The sequence below is a fragment of the Peromyscus californicus genome, unplaced genomic scaffold, assembly GCF_007827085.1.
Source record: "Peromyscus californicus insignis strain IS unplaced genomic scaffold, ASM782708v3 Scaffold_1__1_contigs__length_55948999, whole genome shotgun sequence".
In the NCBI taxonomy this organism is placed as follows: Eukaryota; Metazoa; Chordata; class Mammalia; order Rodentia; family Cricetidae; genus Peromyscus; species Peromyscus californicus.
The window spans coordinates 39480274-39506240 of NW_026294492.1; positions in this window are offsets into that span (position 1 = coordinate 39480274).

Consider the following 25967-nt stretch of genomic DNA (forward strand, 5'->3'; position numbering starts at 1 on the left):
CCTGAGAGCCCCAAATCCTCATGAACACCCCAGTGTTCTCTCTCCAGTTACCAAGCACAGTGATGGGTCTGACATTTCACACTATTTGCATCCACACAAGAACAAATGTTTGCAAACTTTCTTCAGTTTGGACTTTATTCTTATCATAACCCACTTCTTATATTTCTCACGATCATCTACCGATTTTCTTTTACCACTGAGGAACCTAAATGTGCCAAGAATTTCTTCTTCTTTGCCATTCATGTTCAGTTGCTAGATCACAGGTTCTGCCATTAGAAATGTAAACTTGTTTGCTAGTGGTTGGCAGTACCTGGTGACATTATATCACTCCATTCTTGAGAATAAGTGTTTCTAGTTCATCTTTCAGGAATTTTGGGTGTGTTGGGGGACATGAGGGCATTAATGTTTGTAGCCTTCTCCCAAGTCTTACATTGTTTATTCACTGTTTTAATAGGATCTGTTTCTGCAACTAACATGGTCTCAAGGCCTTGCTTGGAACATACCTTGTTTTCTTTGGTTTCACTTTCTAGCATTTAACAGAGACCTTTCATAGAATATGGGTATTTTATAGACTGCTATAATATACAGTTTCAGAAATGTTAACATTTTAATTCACTGAAGTTCTAAACCTTGGATTGCTATGCCTTTTGTGCTTAAATATTCTATTTTAGAAAGGAATTAAGTAATTTTCTGTAATGTATTTTATCACCTGTCGATGAAGGCTAAAATGTAGCCTGATGGCAATGACAGAAAAATGGATAGGTTGTACCTTATGGTATATATTAGTGTATTCAACTATTTATAAAGTTAATGAATGACCAAATAACATTTGAAACGTAGTTATATTGAGAGATATTGTGAGTTTTCTGGCTTTTTATCCATTCAAAAGCATGTAGATTCAGTAAAGTCTCATTGATTTACTAAAGGTGACATTACTAACTATATCTTCTAGTTCCATCCATTTGGTTGCAAATTTCATTATGTCATTTTTTGACATCTGCATAATATTCCATTGTGTAAATGTACCACATTTTCTTTATTCATTCTTCAGCTGAGGGACATCTAAGTTGCTTGGTGGCTGTTTCTGACTCTTTTGCCTACTTTTGGGACCCTTTTCCTCCTACTGAGTTGCCTCATCCAGCCTTGATATGAGATATGTGCTTTGTCTTAGTGTAACTTTCTATGCTGTGTTCAGTTAATGTCCCTGGAAAGCTCTTTTCTGAAGGGAAATGAAGGAGAAGTGGATTTGGAAGAGAGGTGAGGTGGGGGGGAAGGGACCAGGAGGAGAGGAGGGAGGGGTAACTGTGGTCAGAATGTGATATATGAGAGAAAGAAAAAAATATAAAAAGAAAGTACTAAATATTTATACCTTAAAGAAAGTTCAAAACAAAACAACACAAAACATGCAAGATGCTACAGTATTGAACTTTTATGTGGAAAAGCTCTGAAAGTCCACCAGATCCAACAGATGATCCGTTCTGAGCCAGGGGCATGAACACAGAGTCAGTGTTTGCTACTGCCATAAACATTGACCACGTACATCATAATCAAACCAGACTCACCATGTCACAGTTTCTGGATGAGCATGATGGTCCTTTGCTAAGGTCTAACAGGACCATGTGCTGAAGAAGCGTCTCAGTCACAGGTCTAGTGCTGTGAAGAGACATCATGACCAAGGCAATGCTTATAAAAGAAAACATTTGGTTGGGGCTTGTGAACAGTTTCAGAGGTTTAGCCGATTACCAACACACAGAGAGTATGGCAGCCAGCATGGCAGGCTTGGTGCTGGAGAAGGAGTTGAGAGCTACATCTCGATCCAAGGGCAGAGAGAGAGAGAGAGAGAGAGACAGAGACAGAGACAGAGAGAAACAGAGAGACAGAGACACACACAGAGAGAAAGACAGACAGAGAGACAGAGACAGACAGAGAGAGTGTGAGAGAGACAGAGAGACAGAGAGAGAGGGAGACAGAGAAAGAGAGAGACAGAGACAGAGAGAGATAGAGAGACAGAGTGTGTGTGTGTGTGTGTGTGTGTGTGTGTGTGTGTGTGTGTGTGTGTGAGAGAGAGAGAGAGAGAGAGAGAGAGAGAGAGAGAGAGAGAGAGAGAGAATGGGCCTGGCATGGGTTTTGAAGCCCCAAAGTCCACCACCAGTGACACACTTGCTCCAACAAGTAAAGAGTTCTACTCCCTGGTGACTAATCATTCAAATAGAATAGCCTATGGGGGCCATTCTCATTCAAATCACCAAAAGAAATGTCTATTTTGAAGCATGTTCAGCTTGTTTCCTGAATTCCGTTTCCTGCAATAGGATACCTGGCCTCCTTGCTTCCTGTTAGCCATTGGCCCAAGACTGAGCTTTGCTCCTAGATGTCACCTGCACTCCTTCTGTGCTTCTCAAATGGTCCTGATGTGGCAGGTCAATCCTCTGATTCCCTGATTCCCCTGTTCCACTTCTCTCTGGTTCCAACCTGAGAAAATTTCCTGCTTTTAGCTCCTGTGTTTAGATTTGGCCCCTAAGACAATCTAGAAAAATATCCGTGTTTTATTTATGGTGAGGAACCTTTGTAACACCTGAGAAGAAGCTTCTTGTGCAGAGTCAGGCAAGGGTCAGAGTCTAAGAAAGGGGTCTGAGCAGCTTTAGAGTACCATTCTGCCAAACACACAAAATAATGGTAATGCTTTTCTTTCTTCTGAAGATCAATACCCTGAAACTCATTAGAGGAAGAAAAGAAATTAAATGACAAAGTTTTGGTTGTCACAAAACAAAGATACCCATGTGGCCTTTTCTCACACACTAACTTTTAACTCTAGGACTGTGTCTCAGATACAGAGAGGTAGAACCTACTAGTAGATCACTTTTTTTTTCCCTACAAAGCCCAAGAACACCTGGAAATGTAGTTTTCTCACCAAATCCTTTACAACTTTGCTATCTTAAAGATGAAAGTCAGGAATCCCCTCTAAAATGACCAGCAAATATATTCTCACTTCATGTAGGAATAAAAGTGACAGTCAATGCTGTCTTTGGTTGCCTCTCTGAAGCTGAAGGTAAGTCCCTATTTCTACACAATTTGGACACAGGACTAGGGGGAATGGAGCTGGATTTGATCTGAAAGCTTTTTCCTGAGGAAGGTGCTGTAGAAGAAGGCATTAGTTTTCCCCAGCTGTGGCCTCTATGAATAACATCAATGATTAGCACACCGAGATACCATGAAATGTGCAATAGTGGCACTTACATCTTGGTGGTAACCAATGGCTGTCTAATCAGAATTAAGGCCCACTCAATGGGAGGTAAATAATGCCTGCTATTGCAAACCCAACCAACCACCTGTGGCTAGTAAGGTCATAGATCTCAGAAGAGAGCCTACTACTGCCACCTTCCCAAACCAGTATAGTCCCCAACTGCATTTAAAATACTTGTCCTTATACCCACAGATAACTATAGCTCTCACCCCCTCATCAAAGAAGTTCCTTTTTCCAGTAGACAGAGAACTTTACAGAAATCCACAACTGGTCAAAATGCAGGGAACAACTGACCCAGCCTGAGTTGATCCACTCACAATGCAACACTTTTACCCAAGGCTCAGGAAACATCACAGAAGAAGAAGTGGGAAGATAATACGAGACAGAGAACCAGGATGTCTTCTGCAAGACTGTGTCTTCTAGCTATAACAGGGAGCTACACCTATGAAATCTCAACAACATGACTGCTTAAACAAGACCTCAACAATGGCATCACCAGTTGACACAACAATGTGAATGGGGGAATCCCATGGGACCCCATCCTTAGATGAAGAGCTACAAGCAAGTAAATACAGTCAAGAGAGTGAAAAATTGATTAGTATTCCCTAGAGATGGGCCCCCTAAATTGTTAACCAATCCCAAATAATCAGCTTTAAAAAAATACATACATCCAAGTATATATAACAATATACAAAACCAAACAGACTCAGCAGGTTACAATTGTATATTTATTTACTCATATGTGTAACATTAATAATAAGTAGGTCAACAATTTGAAAGGGAGCTGGAGAGCATGAGAAAGGGCAGGAGGAAGGAGGGGTGATATTATTATATTTTAATTAAGTGAAAAAAGAGAAAAGTAACAGCTAACATATATTGTGCCTTTATAATTCATACTATATAGTCTGATTAACTCTTCACACACATTATATTGGACATTCACAAAACCTTGGTGTGATATCCCCCCCCATATAAAGACAAGGAACACTTGGAGAATTCAATAATAAGCTCAAAATGCATGAGACAGAGCTATGATTTTAAAAGGCAGGTGCACTAATTTAGAAAAAAACAATGTTTATTTTCATTAAGTTATATACAAAATATGTTTTCAAGAGCCGTTCAAAGTTTGTTATGAAAACTAGCCATCTCTGCCACATGACCTTGATTTTCATTTTCCACGACAACTGCCAACAGAAGTTCGGTTATATCTTATCCCTGTATTACTATTGCAACTCACTTATTGTTTATTACTGCCGTCCATCCCCCAGTCCCAGGCCTTAGCACTTCTCTCTTCTCTCTTTCCCAGCAGTAACTGAGTACTCACTTCCTTCATCCACTATGCCACACTTTAAAAATAATTTCCATTGAGCCGGGCACGGTGGTGTATGCCTTTATTCCCAGCTCTCTGGAAGCAGAGGCCGGCAAGTCTCTGTGAGTTCGAGGCCAGCCTGTTCTACATGGTGAGTAAGCTGGTCAGAAATGAGAACTTGTCTCAGAATAAAACAATAATAACAACCTCCTGTTTGTGTCATGTTGTACAGTTTGGGGAGAAATTTCCTCAGACTTAACTTTTTATTCTTTCTATTAAATATTTTAAATGCATGCTGTCACAGCTGTGATATCCAGGAGTTATTTTTCCTCTCTGTGTTCTGTCTGCATGACAATTTCTTAATTTTCTAAGCCTGCTAGTGGATCTGTTCATTTAGTTTTTACCCATGTTATTTTCTCTATTTCGGTTTCTGCCATTCAAGCAGAGCCCCCCATTTTCTTATTTATTGGTTTCTTTGGTTTGTGCTTTTTAGTTTTTTTGTAGCTCCTTGGTTCTTTGACATATGTAAGAAAATGGAAGTTCCATTTGTATGAACTGCTCAGTCTCTGCCTTTGTTGAATAGTATTATGATGAGGGCCCATCAATGTTATAGCTGAGATGTTTTCCTTAGGACCGATTAGATTTTTCTTGGGAAGGTTAAGCCTTTCTAATATGACTGCAAAGCTTTGGCAGGAGAGTGGCTGGGGCAGGAATGAAGACAGGGCTATCTAAAGCGTGTGTGTGTGTGTGTGTGTGTGTGTGTGTGTGTGCGTGTGTGTGTGTGTGTGTGTGTGCACGTGTGTGTGTGTGTGTGTGTGTGTGTGCACGTGTGTGTGTGTGTGCAGCCTTTCCCATTTCTCCCATTTCAGTATCACATTTCTCCTCCTAACAGTGTTTGCAGTGTCCAGGCCAGAGATAGCCTCTTTTCCTTGCTGGAGAACAGATCTCTAGTCTTCCGCAGGATCCATCAAGTTAGAAAGAAGACATACGCTCCAAATGCCTTATAAAAGCACTGGAACTCCAATATGTCACCCTTTTGAACATTTGCTCTCCATCTTCTCAGTGGGTGCTAGAAGGGAGCAGAGATGATGATGTTCAGGCCTCCTCTGCCACCTACCACCTTTCACTACACTTGATCCAGCTGCATTATTGACTCTGGCCTGTTGGCCCTCAAGCCCGACTCAGTAGATCTCAGCAGTGTGGACTCTTCATTCGGATGGACGAATAGGATCCTGGGTTAGGGTGATAAGAAAGGCTTTCCCTTATCTCACGGCTCATGGCGTTCAGTCCAGGTTTCCCGATGCAAATGGCAGCATCCTCATTTAAAGCAGAAGCCTCCATCAGCTGTCATGCTTAGGAAAGGCTTCTCTGAAATGGGGAAATTGTGCCCGAGTGTCCTCTAGGTTCCTTAAGAGAAAAGGACAGAGACGTGATTTTCTAATTCTCTCTCAAGAAGGGAGCAATCCAATCACCTGTGCCAATCCCCACAGAAAAACAAGGTGGGCGTTCCCCTCCTCTGCAGTACCTAGGCCTGGTAAGTTAGCGGGTGTTCTGAGGGCAGATCGGAAAGAAAGCGGTTGCAGCGACAGGTGGAAGACTGGTTTGATGGAAACCCCTCATTTCCTTTGAGATTGGATTTCCATTAGACCTGACCAGTTGTTTAGTAACTATCCATTGGTAAGGAACGCTAGGCCAGGCAGAGTCTATCTCAGATTACAAAACCTCAAAAGCAGTGCTGTACTGCATACCACCACGCCTGGAATACCTTGGATTTTAATAAATATGTATCAAATTGAAAATGTGGGTTCATTATTTAGAAAGTAAGATGTATGGAACTTCTTATTGTACCCACAGAAGCAGCAAAGATTAAGATAACAAAATAAGACTTGTGGTCAGGTCAGATAAAAATTAATTAGTGATATGATTGTTTTCCCAAGCAAGGGTGCAAAACTTGTCTAGGGTGAAGAAAGATCAAGCACTCGAGGGCACTGAATACTGTCTTATGTATTTGCAAATGATGAGGCTGCGTATTTAGAATCCCCAACAGTTTTATCAATGAGCAAAGGCAAGGAAAACATTTGGCTCTGAAAGCAATCAAATTGAATATATGTATTTTTGCTTCTGTGCCTCAATGAGCTGGGGGCTGTAAATCCGGGCAGATCAAGCTAGTAAGCAATTATAAACAAGGTGTTTCTGAATAAACTCTTCTGACTAGATTAACTAAATTGTTCAGTCACAATCTCTTTCCTATTAAGGGTTTGAGTGACAGTTTAAAATCCAGAATCTCTAGGTTTTATATATTATGGGATTGATGTGTTCAGCTTGTTATATTGTCTTCATATGAATACAGTGGTAATTTTGTGCTTAACTTGTAAATCTCATGGAAAGCACTTAGAAGAATCATGTGCAATGAGTCCGTGCATGGTGCCTTTGAAGAATGTATGCCACGGTTGAAAGGGAAATATTGAAGCTGGTTTCATATGCATGGCATCTGTCATTTACCATACACCCAATGTTTTGCTGGTTGATGAGCCTCAACTTCCTTCTAGTTGGACGCAAGGGAAGGTCTGCCAATGAGGTCTGCTTGTGCTGCTTATTAGGTAGTGGGAGAAGGGTTCCTACTGAGGACCCTTAGTTGCATTCTTGATCTCTGGGCAATGCCACCCTCCATCTTCCGCCGCCTCAGAACTCCCAACACTCTCCTTATGAATGTATCACTGTCTTTAATTTTGTGGCATGTATGCATGCTCACAAGTGTGAGTGCAGCCGTGCCTGTGCCACAGGGCACACATGGAGGTCAGAGGACAATACTGCATGTGGGTTCTTGCCTTCTGTCTTGTTACAGGATGTCTTGTTGCTTGGCACTGCGGACACCAGGCTATGCAGGCCCAAGCTTCTGGGAATTCTGTCTCTGTCTCCTGTCTCACCACAGGAGCATTGAGATTACAGCCCCTGCTACCCTGTCTGGATCTTAAATAGGTTCGATATCCACACTCTACTCCCCACTCTTGCTCAGCAAGCACTTTACTCAATGAGCCATACCCTCAGCCTGACTTTTGATTATTTTTTTAAGTCTCTCTCTACATGAACTTGTAGAATGACTCCTATTTGCTTCCCTGAATACTCATCGACAAAAAATGAATAGAGTTCTTTAAAAGTAAGATCCAAACTTATCTATGGCTTTGGGGGGGGGATCTATATGTTTTATATTATCTAGATGCTCTATGTCCTTTGTGTCATGGTTTTCTAAATGAGTTGATTTACTCTTATTTGGAAGTCATACAGGTGACTAGATAGATATTTCCATGTGATAAAATAGTCTTCAACCTTAGACTATTTTATAGTTTATAGACATATCACACTTCTTAATTTTTCTATTCTTATAATAAGAAAATATGTTTTATTTTAAAAATATATCTTAAACGCTTATAGATTAGAGCTAACAAGCCACCCTGAACTTGGTGACTTAACACTGCAGCTTCCATGGTTCAGAGATCTTGGGTGACCTAGCTGAGTCTTCTGCTTTAAGGCCTTTGTCAAATTCTTAACCACAAAATGGCACCTTGGAGGTAGGGTTGTATCTCAGTGTTTTACTACCAAGTCTTAGAGGTGACAACTCACACATTTTTCTATATTTTTAGAAATAGAATCAAGTCACTACATGTATCCTACATTCAAGCAGGGAGGGATTACACAAGTATGTGAGTACCAGGAAGTGAAAATCATTTGAAGCCACTTCAGAAGATGTCATCTATATCGTTTCCTTAAAGAGACACTAATAACAGACAATTGAAACTATCTCCCCTTTCACTCTACAATCTAAACTTATTCCTTGGGGCTACAATTATAAGATTTTTAATTTTTATCCTGTATATTTTGTAAAATTCACCACCCATATGAAGATAGCTGTTAAAAGTTTATCTAAAAGATACTCTATTTTCAGGGGAAACTTAGGATTCCCAACTCAGCTTCCACTCCGGGAATCATCCTCTAATGGTCACAAAAATGGAAAACATGCCTCCTGCAGACTCTCGGTAAACCAGTGCCTCCTTGCACTGGGTATAGAAATACCTGCTTTCAAAGGGACCTTTCAAAATTACCCCGTGCTTGCACTTCAGTCTCCTCCTTAAATCCTGGTAAATGGCAGAGTGTTCTCTTTGGACGGGGGCAAACTTCCACTGTTAAAAGACGTTCATATGGCAACCCCTGTGCTATCTCTTATAAGTCCTGCCAATGCTTTGATCATTTCAAATCTAAAAAGGGCTTAAAGTGGCTTTGTTAAAACCCTCTCTATGAAAAGCTCAAATCCTTCAATAAGTCAGAATGAGATGCAGCTATATAAAGACACAGCAGTTACATGATTTTCCTGGTAGGAAATGCATCAGCTAAGCTTTACCATATTACAGTTGAAGGAAGTTTTTTCAGATATATATCTGAGATATCAGAGATATGAGCACATAAGTTTTAATTATACACATTGAGAAATGTGGTTCAAGTCTTTGCCTTGCATGAAGACAGAGGCAGCATTACCTCGATGATGCAGTTGATACAGCAATGAGCAAACCAATACCCTAAGCAAACTGCACCCACATTTTCACTATGGTACTTGACAGTCTAGTATTAAAGACCTGCTTGTGGATGAATGCATTAATCACCTCCTATACAGATACAAATACCTCTAGAAAGACAACCACGAGGTTAGTAAATTTAGAATTCAATAACTTTGAATCAATTAATAAATTCTTTCCAAGGGGTTGTTCATGACACAGGACGTAAAACAATCAAGGAAACATAACACATCCTCCAGACAAGGGAGGGGCAGAAATCACTATGTGGGGAATGAGGATGGTTGCCATGGGAAGCTGTCCATCATGATACTTGATCTGAGCGAATTCTCACCCAACCTCTGGTAGTGACCAACCTCAAATGCAGATTCAGCCCCCTCTGCCTTCACACCCAACACTCTTGGCAGTGTACTTTCCCAGAATCCTTTGCAAAGTGATGGCAGGAAGCCACAAGCAGAGAGAGCAACTTCTTTTTTTAGTTGTATGTAAGTTTAAGTAAGGATGGGAAAGCCATCCCATTTTAGAAATTCAATGTCTGTGTTGCTGTCTTCAGAGGGAAAATAAAAGCTGCACTCACATTTTGATCTATTTGTCTTTTCCCCAAGAAAACTGTTTGATCGTCTTAGAATTTCCATTTTGTATGCTCTGGGTTACTTGGTAGAGATGGTTTGGGGGACACTGTGATAGCCACACTTGCTTATGGGCCTCCTTTCCTTCTTTAGAGACAAAATCAAACAACAAATGACGTTCACATCAACAATCCTGAGACATCAAGAACCTGTCAAATGATACTCATCAGCCTATATATATATATGAGATGGAAAAATATGCATCTTGTAATTTAGGAGGATTTTTAATATGTTTACATTTCTAAGAAATGGTGACAAGATCCATTAACGTCAATTCATGTTTTCACATGCTACTTGGTTTCTTAAAATACCTATGAGATATTTGGCATAGTTTTTGCCATCAAGGTTTGTTTAATGAGACAGAAATATATCAAGCAATTTCTAAATGTTGGACACAGCTCTATGAGCTAGAGATGGAGCAGTGAACAAAATCACGTGAAACAAAAAAATAGGTCAACTGTAGTATTGAGACTTCTGTTACTACAGGGATGCAGGGAGGTAGGTAAGCAGGGGCAAGCACAGGTACTGGAGAACTTTTTACTGGTCCAGCAAAGGTCCTGTTAATTTCCCAACGAGTCCAAACTTCAACTTAAAAAATTCTAACTTATTTTCTTGAGGTTGCTGTTTATTCAGCCTTTGACCATCCATCCATCTATCCATGCATCCATTCACCCATCCTTCCATCCATCCATCCATCCATCCATCCATCCATCCATCCATCCATACATCCATCCATCCATACATCCATCTGCCTACCCACCCATCATTCACCCACTCATTCACCCACCACCCATCTACTCAACTGTCCATTGCCCCATCCATCTCTATATCCATTAAGTGATTAAAAAATACTCTATTGCCAACTGTATATAGGATACTGGATTGGATTCCATTATTATAATGGCAAACAAACAAACAAAGGATACATCCTTCCCGGAAAAGAAATAATGCTGTTTCAAAGTCCCACAGAAGAGGAAGACAAGAAGTCATGTGACAGAGTGCCTATCTTCTCTGTGGAAGCGATCTGCACATTTGAAACCTGACAGAACCAAGTGGGCAGATAAGTAAGGACGTGAAAGAAGAGCTCAGCTGAGCAGGCTCAGCATGGGCTAATGCAAGAACACCAGGAAGTTTAAATATTTAAGGGTCCCAGAGTAGCAGGACACTGGCAATAAGTGTGGTAATCACACAGGGCCAGGGACTTGAGTAGATATGAGTCATGGTGAAGGGATTGGATCTGATCATAAGAAAACCACTGATATATTTTGTACATGCTGTGATTTCTATTTCTAAACATCTGATTTGTATGTATAGATATGACTCTGCCTACCTTGTGGAGAATGATTTGGAAAGGAAAGCCAGTGACAAGAGCCTGCTTAGAGGCTTTAGCTACAGGCAGGTGGAGATGTCCCACGGGCTTCACTCAGCAAAGGCATCAGGACACAGAGTCAGTAGCACTAACTTGACATTTAACTGTCTAACTCTCCTCCTTTGGTTTAGAGACTTGAATCACCTGAACAGCGACAACTGACTTTTCTCTGGGATCTCTTTAACTCAGTAAACTATCAGGGTTAGTGTCAAGTTCAACTCACACTGGGGTCTTCTTTCCTAGATGGCCAACAGCTTCTCCCTCTTTTCTTTAAAGATTTAAAAATCTTTGATTTGTTTTCCATTTTTTAAATTATCTCCAAGAAGTATTTGCTATCTCATGCCACACCAACTTGGCCACATTCTAGCTCAAAAAAGGAGCTTCTCTTCTCACATTCTCAACTAGTCAACTCAAACAGTAGATACTGACCTGTGTGTATTAGGGACCAAGTTACAGTTAGCATTTAAATGCACACCTGAAAATAGATAAGTGGTAAGAATTATACTTGAATGTCAAGGAAAGATGAAGTCAAGCGGTAAACTCAGACATGGGAGAAGCAATTGGTACAGGCAGGAAGAGAGCTGGCCCTGAACTGACTATCATCATTCAGGGGTCAATTCTAGAGATTATGAGAGGGCCACATCCTGTTTTGCCTTTATAGCTGAATAGAGGAGTAGATATCAAGGATACAAACTTCTGAGAGTGTGTATTCATCAATGCAGGAAGCCATAGCAAAATACCATGAACTTGTTGTTAAATAACAGATACTTGTTTTCTCATAGCTTGAGAGGCTGGCAATCCAAGATAAGGATATGGATGGTGGGCTTCTGGTGAGGGCTCACATCCTATATACAGACTTTCACCCTTTTCTGTTTCAGAGGGGCAGGGGATGAAGCCTCCAGAGCCTCACCTGAATAACTCTCACAGTCGTGGGTATCATCATATCATATTGGGGCTGTTAAAACCTCAGTAAATCAGTCTGAGGAAGACAAAATTCAGTCTGTAGCAGAATAAACCAAATTCTCCATAGCTGTTTATAGTCCCTCTTCATAATTTGTTTAAAACATGCAATATGTGTGTGTTATTGCCCTACTACATGTAATATACAATCACACTTATTTGATCTATCTCTTCCATGAAAACAGGGCCATAACCATAGTGACTGAGTCCTTTCTTCATTGTTCTGTTGGTTGATTATTTTTAAATGGTTGGTGCTCAGTGCATAGATTCCTGGTATAAATTTATGTTAAAATTTTCCCATTTATATTTTGTGATAGTGGATGAAAATTTTATCCTTTAGAAATATATTCTAATGCATATATTCCCTTGCTAAGAAATGTTGAAAGTATTTGACCTATAAAATAATACAGGAGGGTGTCAATATTCTCCCTTGTCATCTTCATTATGGGGAAACTCCAAACATCTATAATGTTACATAAAACTCTCCTAAGATTGTTGTTAATGTATTTAATTGTGTGAGTCACTTGTAGTTCTTTAGGTCAGGCCACCGCAGCCAGGAATGCAGGAGTCCCTGCCATCAGATCCAACCTACTCTCTAATCTTGTCACCCATCTTCCTTGAACATCTGGTTCTACTAGGAACTGATGGTTTATTCATTCCAAAACATGCCCTACAGTGCTAATCTTGCTGCCTTCCTCACCCTGGTGATTGCATTCTGTGCCAAGCTTTCCCAAGCTTCACACACAGCATCATATTTAGTTCTCATTATGATCCTATGAAATGAATATCAACCTACAAATTTTATAGGAGATACCGAGATAAGACACGTTCAAGATACTTTTGTAACTCATAAACTTATCTCCACCCATAAGCCTCTATTCTCCCAAGACAGCATTTTTATTTCTGTCCCCATCTTCGTGGTCCCATTGGGGTCACATTTCTTTCACACTGTCATCGCTAAACTTTTTAGTTCAGGAAGTGTTCTATCCCAATGACAATTAGTGTTCTAGACTGAAGATGTAACCAGGTAGCTGGCAAGCTTTGGCCAAAAAGTCTCAGTTGATATAGAAGCTTTGATTTCTATGAAGTCAAGTTAGAGTCCAAGTGACTAACCTATTGGTTTAAACAAATAACTTTAACGTTAGAGCTGAAATCACAGGTTGGTTGAGTCTCAGTACATCCCTATTCCATTTGGACTTAGAGGTGGTTTGAGAGGAATGCAGGGAGAATGATTGTCAGCTAAGAGAGGACAGAATCCAAACGGAAAATTGATGAGAAATTTGTGAAATTTCAGGTTTCTTTCTTCTGTTTTATTTCATGATTACCTTGTCTTTATAGTCAGAAGTTTTTCTGTGTTCCGCCTGGCCCATGGTTGGGACAAATCTCTCACCCACAGTCCTGCAGCCTTTTATAAAGAGCTTTAATATTAATTATAGCTGCTTGGCCATTTGCTCAAGCTTATTACTGACTAGCTCTTACACTTAAATTAACCCATGATTCTTATCTATGTTTAGCCATGTGGCTTGGTACCTTTTTTCAGTTCTGCCTTCACATCTTGCTTCCTCTGTGTCTGGCTGGCAACTCCTGACTCAAGCTTCCTCTTCCCAGAATTCTCCTTGTCTGCTTATCCCACTTATACTTCCTGCCTGGCTACTGGCCAATCAGCATTTTATTAAACCAGTGTACAAAAGCATTATCCCACAGCATTTCCCCTTTTCTGTCTAAACAAAAAGGAAGGTTTTAATTTTAACATAGTAAAATTACATATAATAGAACAGTTATCAAGCAAGAATTACATTTACAATATCTAGTCTATTTGTATTTGGCAAAATTAAAGAAAATGTTCTATCTATCCTATATTTGTGAGTCTAAAGTTTATATCTAATGTATCTTTTATCATAAGTAAGGAAAACTATAGCTATAACTATCTAGTCTTCAACTACATCAAAGACCCCAGAAGGATATAATATTACCTAAGTAAACAGGAAGAGCATTGTAAGTAACTTCCAAAAATCTAGACTGAAAGAGACAGCTGGCTACCTGGACAGTCATCAAAAGTTCCTCTGTAATGTTGGGGCATCCATGCTTCAGCCTATAGGCCTAGTCTCTCAGTCACTTTTTTCTGTGTCCTGTAGAATGTCTGGCAGTCTCCTCTGCAAAGCAGGAACTTGAAGAACCATTTTACCTTGCAAAGTTCAGTGGTCACTTTCCTATGGATCCTGCATGTCCAGTCGATACAACATTTTGTCAAGCAGTCCAGGCAAGAACAGTTTCTTGCCCAAATGGCTATTTTTGCCAAGAAGAAGAAAACTCCATATGGAGTGTCTTTGATGCCCATCTTTTGCCTTAAAGTAAATTGGTGCTGCCAGGAGCAGACATGTCTTACTGTCCAGAAAGTCGAAGTTTTTAAAACATTTTAAATGCCATATTTTGTAGGTCTTTGAAGTTTTTGAAGATTACCTACCTAATTGAAATATATCTATGTATACCTAGAAAACTTAACTAATATGACTATAAGTTTGACTATCATAGATGACTATTAATCTGTATTTCTTAATTATCCATTACAATTTAAATGAGTTACATAAACATAATACCTTAAGTGAGAGTAGAAATATACATACAGTATAACAAATTTAACTTTAAATTTGTATTAATAAACTAAAATCCATAGCAATGTAAAACATTTTTAAACAAGTTGTTGCTTTTTAAAAGTAGATTCAATAATCTACCCTTTTATCCTATCATATCTATATCCTGTATTTCTATATCACATCTTGGTCCTTACCTCTTTTTCAAGACAGCATTTGAGTCTAGGGTAGTGTCCCATGATGTCAGATGTTGGGACCGGAAAGGCTAGAGCTGATGGAAGATCTGAGGCAACACTTTTGCTCTTCTCTCCAGCTCCATTCATTCTGTTCACGCCAATAAGTGAAATGTTTGGAGTGCAGGATGAGAGAGCTCTGCCACCCACGGCACTGGTGTGAACAGAACAGAAGACACGTCGCAGCATTTACACTCCACGTGAAGAATGCTTGGGAAGTCAGACTCTAAATTTGAGGTTTTTCTTCCCTCCTCTACCAATTCTGTAGCTCAGAAGATAGGAAAAATGCTGACTTTTGAGGTCTTTTCATCCAACTCCCTGAAGAAAGACATAAACGTAATTCTAGCATCCTGTAGAGAGATAGTACGATAAATGGATGGAATGATTATTTTCAGAATAATACAGAGGAAATAAATCCCTTTCAGAGAATTTTCAGTTATAATTTTTCAATCACATAAGGTATTCCTTGAGTTAGGTATGTGATGTTTATATTTTAAAGTTTGGTATCCATATTAAGCAACTGGTAAGACCATACCACTTTTAAAAGAGAGTCACTTGTGCTCCTCTTAATAACCATAATAAACTCAGTGGTTTACCAAGCTCCACTTGTGTAGACTGATTTCTGTAGTTTGCTATCAGTGCCAGTCTGAATAGACATTTCTTCACAATTCCCAACAAAAGAGTCACACAACAGTCTACCTCTTGAATGCTGAAGTTACCGGTATATACCACCATACCCCAGCAAGGCCAGACCTTATGAGTAATGGTAGCTTAACAAGTTGTATTTAAGCCTCAAGAAACAAGACAGTAACTCTTCCCACTCTGAAAGAAAGTTTATCTATAGCTCATAGCACCTATTCTATGTCTGTTTGACTCATCTGACGCTCAGGTGCTCTTGCTCGTCACGCTGACAGGCTTGGGAGGATTTGCTCTCATCCAAGAGAACTTCCTTTGAGAGTCTACTAGACTTCATGTAGATGACCTACAGGAAAATAGTCAAGAAGATACCTGAGAGATGGAGGAGTCCTTCTTACAAATAAGCATCACATTTTAAATCCTGGTGTTCTAGTCTCCTTGCCTACCAAATGGATTTAAAAATGCGTTTCTCTCGGTATAATATCTAAATATTATTTCCAATGCCCCAGTCTCTGGGGTGCATACAAATTTATTAGCAATTGACCCAAGACTGCACTCTCAGGACTTGATCAGTTATCATTCCCAGTTCCCGGGGCAACTGGCATCAGCAGCGAGATGACCTGCAAGCAGGAACATCTGGAGCAGCGGCAGAGATGTAGAGGGAACGATTTCTCGTGGCTAGGTTTCAGACTAACTCAGACACAAACAAATTCAAACTGATGGTGAATTCACTTGGCGCCTGCACGTCTGTCGGAAGCACCGAGTTTCTGCCAAGACACCAGGGAGGACTGAAAGAGAAAGCTAAAGTAGCAATTAGATGGCACTAATATGGCTCCAATATAATCCCCTACTCTATGCCCGCGTCTGGCCTTGCTTGCCAGGGCTCTTGGCGACCATCCCAGGACTTTATTGCATTTTGTAAAGAGCCAGAGCACCCTTGCCACTTTCGCTCCCTGACTAATTTCAAACACAAGCCTCATATCCAAGCAGTCAAAAGGGACACCAGTACTTCTGTCAAAAATCTGACATGGTTACCTAATTTAAAGTTTGGTCCAATTGCAAGAGTATCTGCTAGTGAGTGAATAGACAGGTCATACCCCGAGACTCAGAAGTCTCTAATCACTCGCTGTACTGAACCAGTTTGTGATTGGGTTGGAGACACCGCTACAGTTTCACGTGTATCTCATTCTCAGGTGGAAGGATTGTTGAGTGTGACTTGGTCTTACAGTAGATGAGGGTCAGTGGAACTTATGGAAAAAGTATTGGTCCCTCTGGAGACTGCCTGCTGTAGGCTAGGCCAGTTGTGCTGGTCTCTTCTTTGCTAGTTACTAATCTGTGGACTTGGGAATATGACTTGAAAATTTCGGACCTCCATTTGTATGCTGGCTAGTTCTATGTCCACTTAACACAGGCTAGCCATCTGAGAGGAGGGAATATCAATTAAGAAAATACTTCCATAAGATCAAGCTGTAGCATTTTCTTACTTAGTTATTGGCGGGGGAGGGCCCATTGTGGGTGGTGCCACCCTTGAGCTGGTGGTCCTGGGTTCTTAGCAGCCTAAATAAGCCATGAGGAACAAGCCAGTAAGCAGCACACTCCGTGGCCTCTGCATCAGCTCTTGTCCCAGGTTCCTGCCCTGTTTAAGATCCTATCCTGACTTCTTTCATTGATGAACTATGATATGAAAGTGTAAGCCAAATAAACCTTTTCCTCCTCAAGTTGCTTTTGGTCATCGTGTTTCATTACAGCAATAGTAACCCTAACTAAGACAATTTGTTTATCAATATATTGAGGTTCATCCAATTTTACCTTCTCAATTTTTCTTCTTAAAATAATATATTTCGTTTGTTAATTAATGTTTTGTTAATTCTTTGAAAATTCTATACAATGTATTTTGATTGTATTCACTCCCTAGTCTGCTCCAACTCTTCCCAAATCCACCCACTCTTCCTTACCCTTTCCCATCTCCACTTACTATCCTATTATTTTTTCAGAGGAGACCATGTCACAGCTGATAGTCTTGTCTTCTGGCTCTTTCAATCTTTCTGCCCTCTCTTCCACAGTGTTTCCAGAGCCTTAGGTGTAGAGGTTTTGTTGTAAATTTATTAATTGGGGATGGGCACCTTGTAGTTGTTCTGTACATTTTGACCAGTTGTGGCTTTCTGTAATTGTTTCTGTCTATGCCAAAATAAACTTCTTTGATAAGGGATGTTATCGTCACTTATCTGTGGGTATAAAGGTAAGTAGTTAAAATGTAATTAGAAATTACTCTGACTTAAGAAAGTGGCAATGGCAGGTTCTCCTCTAGGGTCCATGAACTCATTAGCCATAGGCAGGCAGTTGGCTGAATAGACAACACCAGCAGTGACCTCCCTCTTGTTGAGTGGGCTTCAAGTCCAATCAGGTGGCTGTTGTTCCAAGTTATAAGTGTCACTCTTGTCCCCTTGGGAATATCTTGCTGTGCTGGTCATTGTTTTGATTTGTAGCTGGGTAGAACTAGTGCTTGGTTTTCTCCCTTGGCAACTTGCACAGCTCCTTCTGATACCATGAGAGCCAGTCCTCAGAAAGGAGGCTTCAAGGCCATCTCCAGATCGAGTCCTCTCAGTCCTGTGTCTGAAGTATGTGGGGTTTTCAACAACAGTTTAATGATCAATGGATAATATTTATTGAAAAATGGTGAAACAATGCTAAGACCTTAAGATTTAAGTAGAATCTAACGAATAAGCATTCCTAGTGAAACAAGTGGGTTTTTTTTGAGACATTTCTTTTTCATACAATGTATTTTGTGCAATTGGTTTATGACTTTTTTCTTTTTTTTAAACTTTATTTTATACGCATTGGTGTGAAGGTGTCAAATCCCCTGGAACTAGAATTTCAGACAGTTGTGAGCTGCCATGTGGTTGCTGGGAATTGAACCTGGTTCCTCTGGAAGAGCAGCCAGTGCTCTTAACTGCTGGACCATCTCTCCAGCCTAACAAGTATGTTTTTGGTTGTGAGCCTAGCCTTTAACGGCTGAGCCATCTCTCCAGCCCCCAACAAGTACGTTTTTAACCGTAGTCACCAGGAAGGTTGGGAGAAAGTAAGGAATGTAAGGAATATAATAGAATTTACTAGGATGGTCTTTCTGCATGCTGTGAATATGTGTTGCTCTGATTGGTTGATAAATAAAGCTGCATTGGCCTATGGCAAGGCAGCTTAGAGGCAGGCAGGAAATCCAAGTAGATACACGGAGAGAAGAAAGGAGAGGAAAGAGAGATACCAGCCTGTCGCCCAAGGAGCAACATGCCAGCAGACTAGTAATGCCACAGCCATATGGCAAAACATAGATTAATAGAAATGGGTTAATTTAAGATGATAGAGCTAGCTAGCAAGAAACTTAAGTCATTGGCCAAGCAGTTTGTAATTAACATCAGCCTCTGAGTGATTATTTTATAAGTGGCTGCAGGACCAAGGTGGGATCAGAGAAACTTATGGATACACAACATGGACAGAAAGAGTACACTGGGAATCTTACCTCCAAGAGTCAGTTCTAATTATAGGAGGCCACCATGCAGGAGACAGGAGCTTCTAGAAACCCATTGACAACATGTATTGAGCACTCAACACCAAGCTGGCTATTGTGAGAATTACAGAGCATGTGTGAGCTGCCCTTATGGAGATTATAACCTAGCTAGAGGAACAGGACTCACACATCACATAACTGCACAAGGAAGATGGACATATAAGTTGTTAAAGATGTATTTTAAGGAGAGTAGGAGTTGGTGTCCTAAAATGAAGGAAAAGAAAGGGGAAAAGGGAGACAGGAAAGAACAAAAGAAGGATAACAAAGAAGAAAGATAGGAAAAGGAAGGAACTGAGGAAGACAGAAAGGAAGGGTGGATAAAGGAAGGGAGAAATGAAAGGAATGGGGGAAGGAAGGAAAAGAAAGTCTGAATACAATTCATGGAGAAGATATGATTTTAATATCACATAAATAAATGGTCATAATTTGGAAATAGAAAACATGGAAAAGACATTCAGGACATTTAAACATCATGAGTAAAACCTAAATGAGGGAATAAAAGTGATACAAAGAGATGACTGTGTGAAATAAAGTCTGATTTATGAACCTTGTTTATATAAGCTGTTATGGCAATGCCATCAGCCATTCACTACTCACAGCAGGCAGCAATTCAGGTAATCCATCATCTCCCTTCCAGGAAACAGGATCACTGGATGAACAAGCTACCCTGACAATGATGAGGATGCTTCCAATGCAGAAGAACAGATCTAAATCAACAAGACCTTGATACCAATAAAGGCTGGTATCAAGTGTTTAAGTCAAATTTGGATCAAGTATTAAAACCAAATTGATGAGTTTAAGCAAGCACAAAACTTCCAGAGAGAAAGGGTTAATAATAAGGGATATGTCACCCAAGGCCAGCTAGTCTCAGCTAGTCGTCAGAACCTGCATTTATGAGCCAACAGAAAATGTTCAAATGTCTGACTCTAAGGCTTAGGGCTGGGTGTTCTGGAAAAGACCATTTGATGAATAATGTCTCCTCTCAGTGATCAAATATCTCAGTGCAACAGGGGTTCTTCAGACATACACACTGGGAGAAGAGTGTATGATTGAGGAGTCCAAAAACCACAGAACCTGAAAGAAACCCAAAATAGGTCTTCAGATAAATTACTACTACTACTACAATGTAGGGAGAAATCTTTGGAAAGATTTAATTCTAAGAATGAAAGGAAAAAAAAAACAAGAATTAAAATAAATTGTGTTTTAAAACATTGAACTTTGGCTTCAAATAGTCATGTTTGAATATTCCTTCTGTATCACTTGAGATAATAGAAAGAACAGACTTAGGGAAGAGAGTCAATATTTTCAAACCAGAGATGTCTGTTAGGGTAGTCTTACACGCTCTTAGGAATTCTTTCTGCAATTTCTCCACAGAGGTCGCTGTTACTGGGTAGATTTTGTATGTGTTCTGTGGTAGAAAGACTTAGGGGCTTATGGAATTCTTAAGGCAACATTAGCCTGAAGAATAAGTTTGGCTAAAGTGAACAGGAAGTATAACCTGGGCAGCAGTGGCACACAGCCCATCTGCCTTATTACCAACTTCAGAGAGGTCAGGACAGGGCCTATATATTAGACTGCCCTGTACAGTAATGATCTGGACTTAATTAAGTGGGCTGACCTTTTATTCCTGATGCCTTTGGTTCTTTCTTAGTGTATCGGTAGAACAAAGCAAAGAATAGAAGTTAGGAGCAGACAGCACAATCAGCTGAACTGGCATGTGAAAAAAAAATCCAGATTCTCACTGCACAGTTCCAAAATAAATTCCAGATGGTCTGAAGTTTTAAATATAAATAACATAAGCTTGAGAGCATTAGAATAAATAATTAAATAATTATCTTACCCTTGCTAAAAGAGAACTGCCTAGACACATTCCCAGCAGCATAGCTCATAAGGGAAAGTATTGATCAAGTTGATAACATAAAAATTTCAAGTTTATGAGGCAAATAAATCCACAGACAAAATTAAAAGGCAAGTCACGGTCTGGAAAGAGCTTTTAAGAGCTTCACTTCCATAATATTAACATGTATTCCTCAATATCTACAAAGCAGAGATAAAGGATTAATTTCCTTAATAATTGAAGAAATCATGTGAGCCAGTAAAAGATGATAACCCCAACTGAAAAAAAATGAAATTACAACCACAAGAAATAATATTCATTGCCATCAGTGATCAAATAAACACTAATTTAACTGATTAAAAGTTATATTTTCTCTTTGAGATTACATAAGAAAATATCTAGTGTTGAGAATGGGGAAAAGATAGTGTCATACATTGAAAAAATGGCTAAATTTTATTTGGTGTGTGTATGTGTCAGATCCAGGTTTGCACTTTAGATATATTTTCATGCTGAAACTTCAGAATGGCTCTATGACAAATTGTTTTATCATACTTGTGTGTGCAGATCATTTATTATCAATAAATGATAGTAGGAAAATAATCTGCAATAGGAAACACAACTGCACACGAAAGAGACAGCTGTCCTGGAATATCACACAGATATCTGAAGTATAGAAATATAGTGATGGTCAGGGAAACACATGTTCTGCTCAAGTAGTCTTGAAGATACAGCTCATGTATCCTGTTTGTTGCTAGTCCAATTAGGAGGCCTCGCTTAGCAGTATTATTCTTATGATAACTTACATCTGTACACTGAACATTTATGAGTAAACACATATCTTCTTTGTCATGGAACTGACCTTCCAGTGGAAGAGACAGAATCAAATGGACAATATATGCCACAGTAGGCAGCAAGGGAGACAAGGAGAAAAGCCCACACACTGTCAGACGTGGCATCAGTGGGGAACACGCATTTGTGTAATGAAATTGAATATAGAATCATGAAATAATTTGCATGAAGTCTGACAGAGCAAAAGGTAGACCATAGGCACTGTACTTCAACTATGTAATAAAAACTTCAAAGAGTATTACCTAATAATTACTAGCTGTTAGTATTATTACTATGAACTGTTATTTGCCATCCTGGAGGTTGAACTTAAGGTTTCATGCACATTAGGCAAGCACTCCTTCACTGAGCTATATCCTCAGCCATACCAGTAACTGTTGATGAATGATAAGACGCCTTGTTAGCCTTTGAAAACCACCGAGTTTGCTGATGTTTCAGGAACATGGTGTCTTTTTAGTGATGAAGTGTGCAGTGCTCATACACAAGGACTAGAGTGGCCTGTTAGAAACCACAGATGACTTTTGAATGGATTTCAAAGCAAACATTAGCAAACTCACTTTCTTGGCTTTTGCTTGGCTTGCTGGCTCAATATAGCTTCTTACAAAGCTAACTGACATGCTAGGGATAGAGTGTCCTCTGGACTACCCGTACAACCACACTGATACTCTGCCACTGGATCAAAGCATTCCATGTTATCTATCTATCTCTCAGGTTCCTTATTCAGTGAAAGGTTCCATCTAGAGTTTACCTTCAGAATTTCCTCACAGCCTCTTCTTTCTCTTAGCATGGCTGTGGCACCAATGCAGGCTTCAATGATTCCTCTTCTATGAGAAAGGCACAAGGGTAACCCCTTTGCTCTCAGAATGTATCCAGTAAAGCATCTTCAGCTCTGGTTAATGGCTGGATTTTCAGCCAACTCCATCAGGTTGTTACCCTAGGCATGTGCTTTCAATATCACCCCTGTCTCTTTTAAGGGAATTGCAAACCATTCATTCCGATATTCACGGGTAGAAGTGGTTGACACATCCTTTCACACTCATTGTACGTATTTTTACAGTCCATCCAGGAAAAATACTGTGGTGTTCACCCAATCTGTTCATGCCCTTTATTACTCAGCTCCTTGGAGTTGGGCAGGCTGTATGGTAGTTCTGGTTAGTTAGCTCTTTGCAGAAAAGACACGTGTTACTGCTATACCTCAGCATAGACGAACAGGGTGAATTCTTCATGATTTTTTCTTTCTTTCTTTTCCTGTAGCAACATTTCACATTGTGTAGCTACAAAGTGGAATTGAGTTCGCATTGGAGATGCAGTATGAGCAAGGGTTAAACTTTTGAGGCCCTGGTGTGTTTGAAGTGAGTTTATTGCTGTAGATAACAGAGTCTCTAACACAGCAACTGAAGCTGGATGTCTCCATACTGGAAGAGATCTTTCTCTCCCTTCCCTTTTTTCTTTGGGCTAATTTCTTGCAATAGGGTCTCATGTAGTCCAGGCTGGCCTTGAACTCTTGATCCTCTTGTTTCCACCTTCCAAGTCCTGGGATCCCAGGAAAGTGCCACAGGCCTGGCGCCGTGCTTTTCTGTATTCTGATCTTTGCTTTTGTGGTTTTCGTCCTTGGGCACTTCATTTTCTGAACAACAATCTCATCTAGCTCATATCATGTCACAGTCTCTGCTGACATCTTCCTCATTCTTCCAGACCCATCTGTAATGAGAACGTGGATAGGTAGGTGCTCTACCTTTGTCAATTCAAATGCAACCTTTACATTTCTTTTCTCTTTAGAAACTCCATCCCATCCTCTTTTATTACCACTGTTCTTTCCCCCTATCTATTGCAAAGCTGGGCCTTCAGAAGGCCTGCAGTCTACTTATGGAGTCAACCTACACAGTCCCTTTAGCCTAACGGATTTCTGAAAAATGCTTGTCTAACTGAGTTGAAGACTCAGAGTGTACAGTGTAATTCAATAATTTTCTGTCATAACGGATAAAGGGAAACCTTTTTAGGTGTTTGGGAGACTAATATCTAGATGATGGGTTTTGCACAGATTCTCTTCAGTTCCTTTTTCTTCTCTGTTTCTGTTTCTAGCATGAGATGGCAAACCATTTCTTCACTAATGTCTTCACAGAGCCTAGCTTACTGCTTGGAACAAAGTTAACTGCTAGCTCACATGTCAGCGAATCAGGGAAGATTTGGTACATAAAAGGTTGCTATATTAAAAATTAAGGTAGCTAAGATTTAATTGCTGTGAGACCTCTAGAACTGGAAAAAGCCCTTGGAATCTAAAATGAGAGAATTAAGAAGTTAATGTAATAGCTTCAGAATAAGAGAAATGAAAACTAAATTGGGGAGACGTTATAAAGGGGTCAAATATGTATTTTATCAGCTGAAGGTTAGTTGGGTATTATCCCCATTTAGAGACGAAGAACTAAGTCCCAGGGAGGTTAAGCACCCTGTGCAAGGTCGAACAGCTGTTTCAAAGCTCAGTTCTAAGGTCTCCTCGCTTCTGGCCTTCCACCTTGTACTCTGCCTTATTGCCTTTCCTTTATTTAAGTTCAGGACAAGCAACATCTTTGATGCCATCATTATGAGTGTGACGTGTCACCCTGGTGCCAGCAGCCAGATGAGTAGCCCAGGAAGTCTCACATGTGCACACACATACGTACGTACACACCTCTTTCAGTCTGGGCCAAAATAGAATTAATCTTGTGCTCACTGCTGGTGAATGCTGAATCCTTTCCTATCAGTGTTTGTGTTTAAGAATAAGTCAGTATACATACTCTGTAATTGAATGTCAAGAAATATGAAAATATATTGTTTTATTGCTACTGTTCATTGATTTATCGAAGTGATTTATTGGTGATGGACATGCAATGCAACAAATCACCTTGCTGACACCATCAGCTGCCTTAACTAGGTTGTCAGTTCGCGACATTAAAGGTAATGGATGGTGATTATTTTACAGTAATGGGTTTAATCAGCGCTTTGAATGACTTAGCAGTCATGTCAGAGCAGAGCCAGCTCATCGTTCATCAAGGCAGCACTTTGTTTACAAACATCATCTATAATTCATTTGATTGTTGACAATCATCAGCAAATACCTCTCAGGCGAGTTTTATCAGTGATGGCAATCTGCACAGCTGCAGCCTGCTAAGTCACCCCTGCGGGCGGCCTGAGCAGACACAGGTGGGGAAAGATGCTCTTGCCCTAGGACCCTACAGAAGCTTCCAGTGCCTGGGCTTCTGGGCTTCCTAGGAATAGAGTCATTTCCACTTTCGTCTCCTCACCCCCCCCCCCATCCCCACTCCATGGTGTCTTCAATAATCCAGGGAGACTGGAGAGCCGAAGTCTATCAGCGAGGGAAAACAAGAGACACACGACCTCTTTGGTTGAATTTGTGCAGCTGGGCTAAATGCTTGGTCTTGCCCTTTCCTGAAGCTGCACTGGAGCCTGAGACAGTTGATTGGCCAGGTTTGGGTGTGTTCAGACAGGGATGCTGACCCATAGGTTTCATAACAGACTCTGGAGCTCCCTACTGGAAAAGGTTACATAATGCCAAGGTCTTCTCCGGCCCTTTGCATACGTGAAATGTCTCCCCAGAAAGAAAAAGAATGTCTATTGGAAGCATTTTATATATAGCATCAATGAGTTAGAAACTGTTGGAAAACTGCGGTAAAGCCCAGGGCCTTGCATTTTGGAGGCAGTGTACTCTGAATCCTAGTTTGCTTCTCTGTTGCTGAGATAAAACACTGACCACAACAACTCGGGGAGGAAAGCGTTAATTCAGCTTATAGGTTTTATTTCATTACCAAGGGAAGGCAGAGCAGGAACTCCAGGCAGGAACCTTGACAGTAGGTACTGAAGCAGTGGCCATGAGGAACACTGTGTATTGGCATACCTCCCCTGGCTTGCTCAACCATCTTTCTTATAAAACCCATGCTGACCTGCCCATGCCCGGTACCACCCACAGTGAGCTAGGCCTTCCCACATCAATCAGCAATCAAGAAAATGCCCCATCAGACATACCCCCCAGAGCAGTCTCAGGGGGCAACTGAGGTTCCCTCTTCCCAGGTGACCCTAGTTTGTGTCAAGTTGACAGAAACTAATCAGCACACATGGTTGGAATATCAGCTCTGTCTGAAACTAGTTGTTGGCTCTTAGACTTGCCACTAAACATTCTAAAGTTTCATCAATA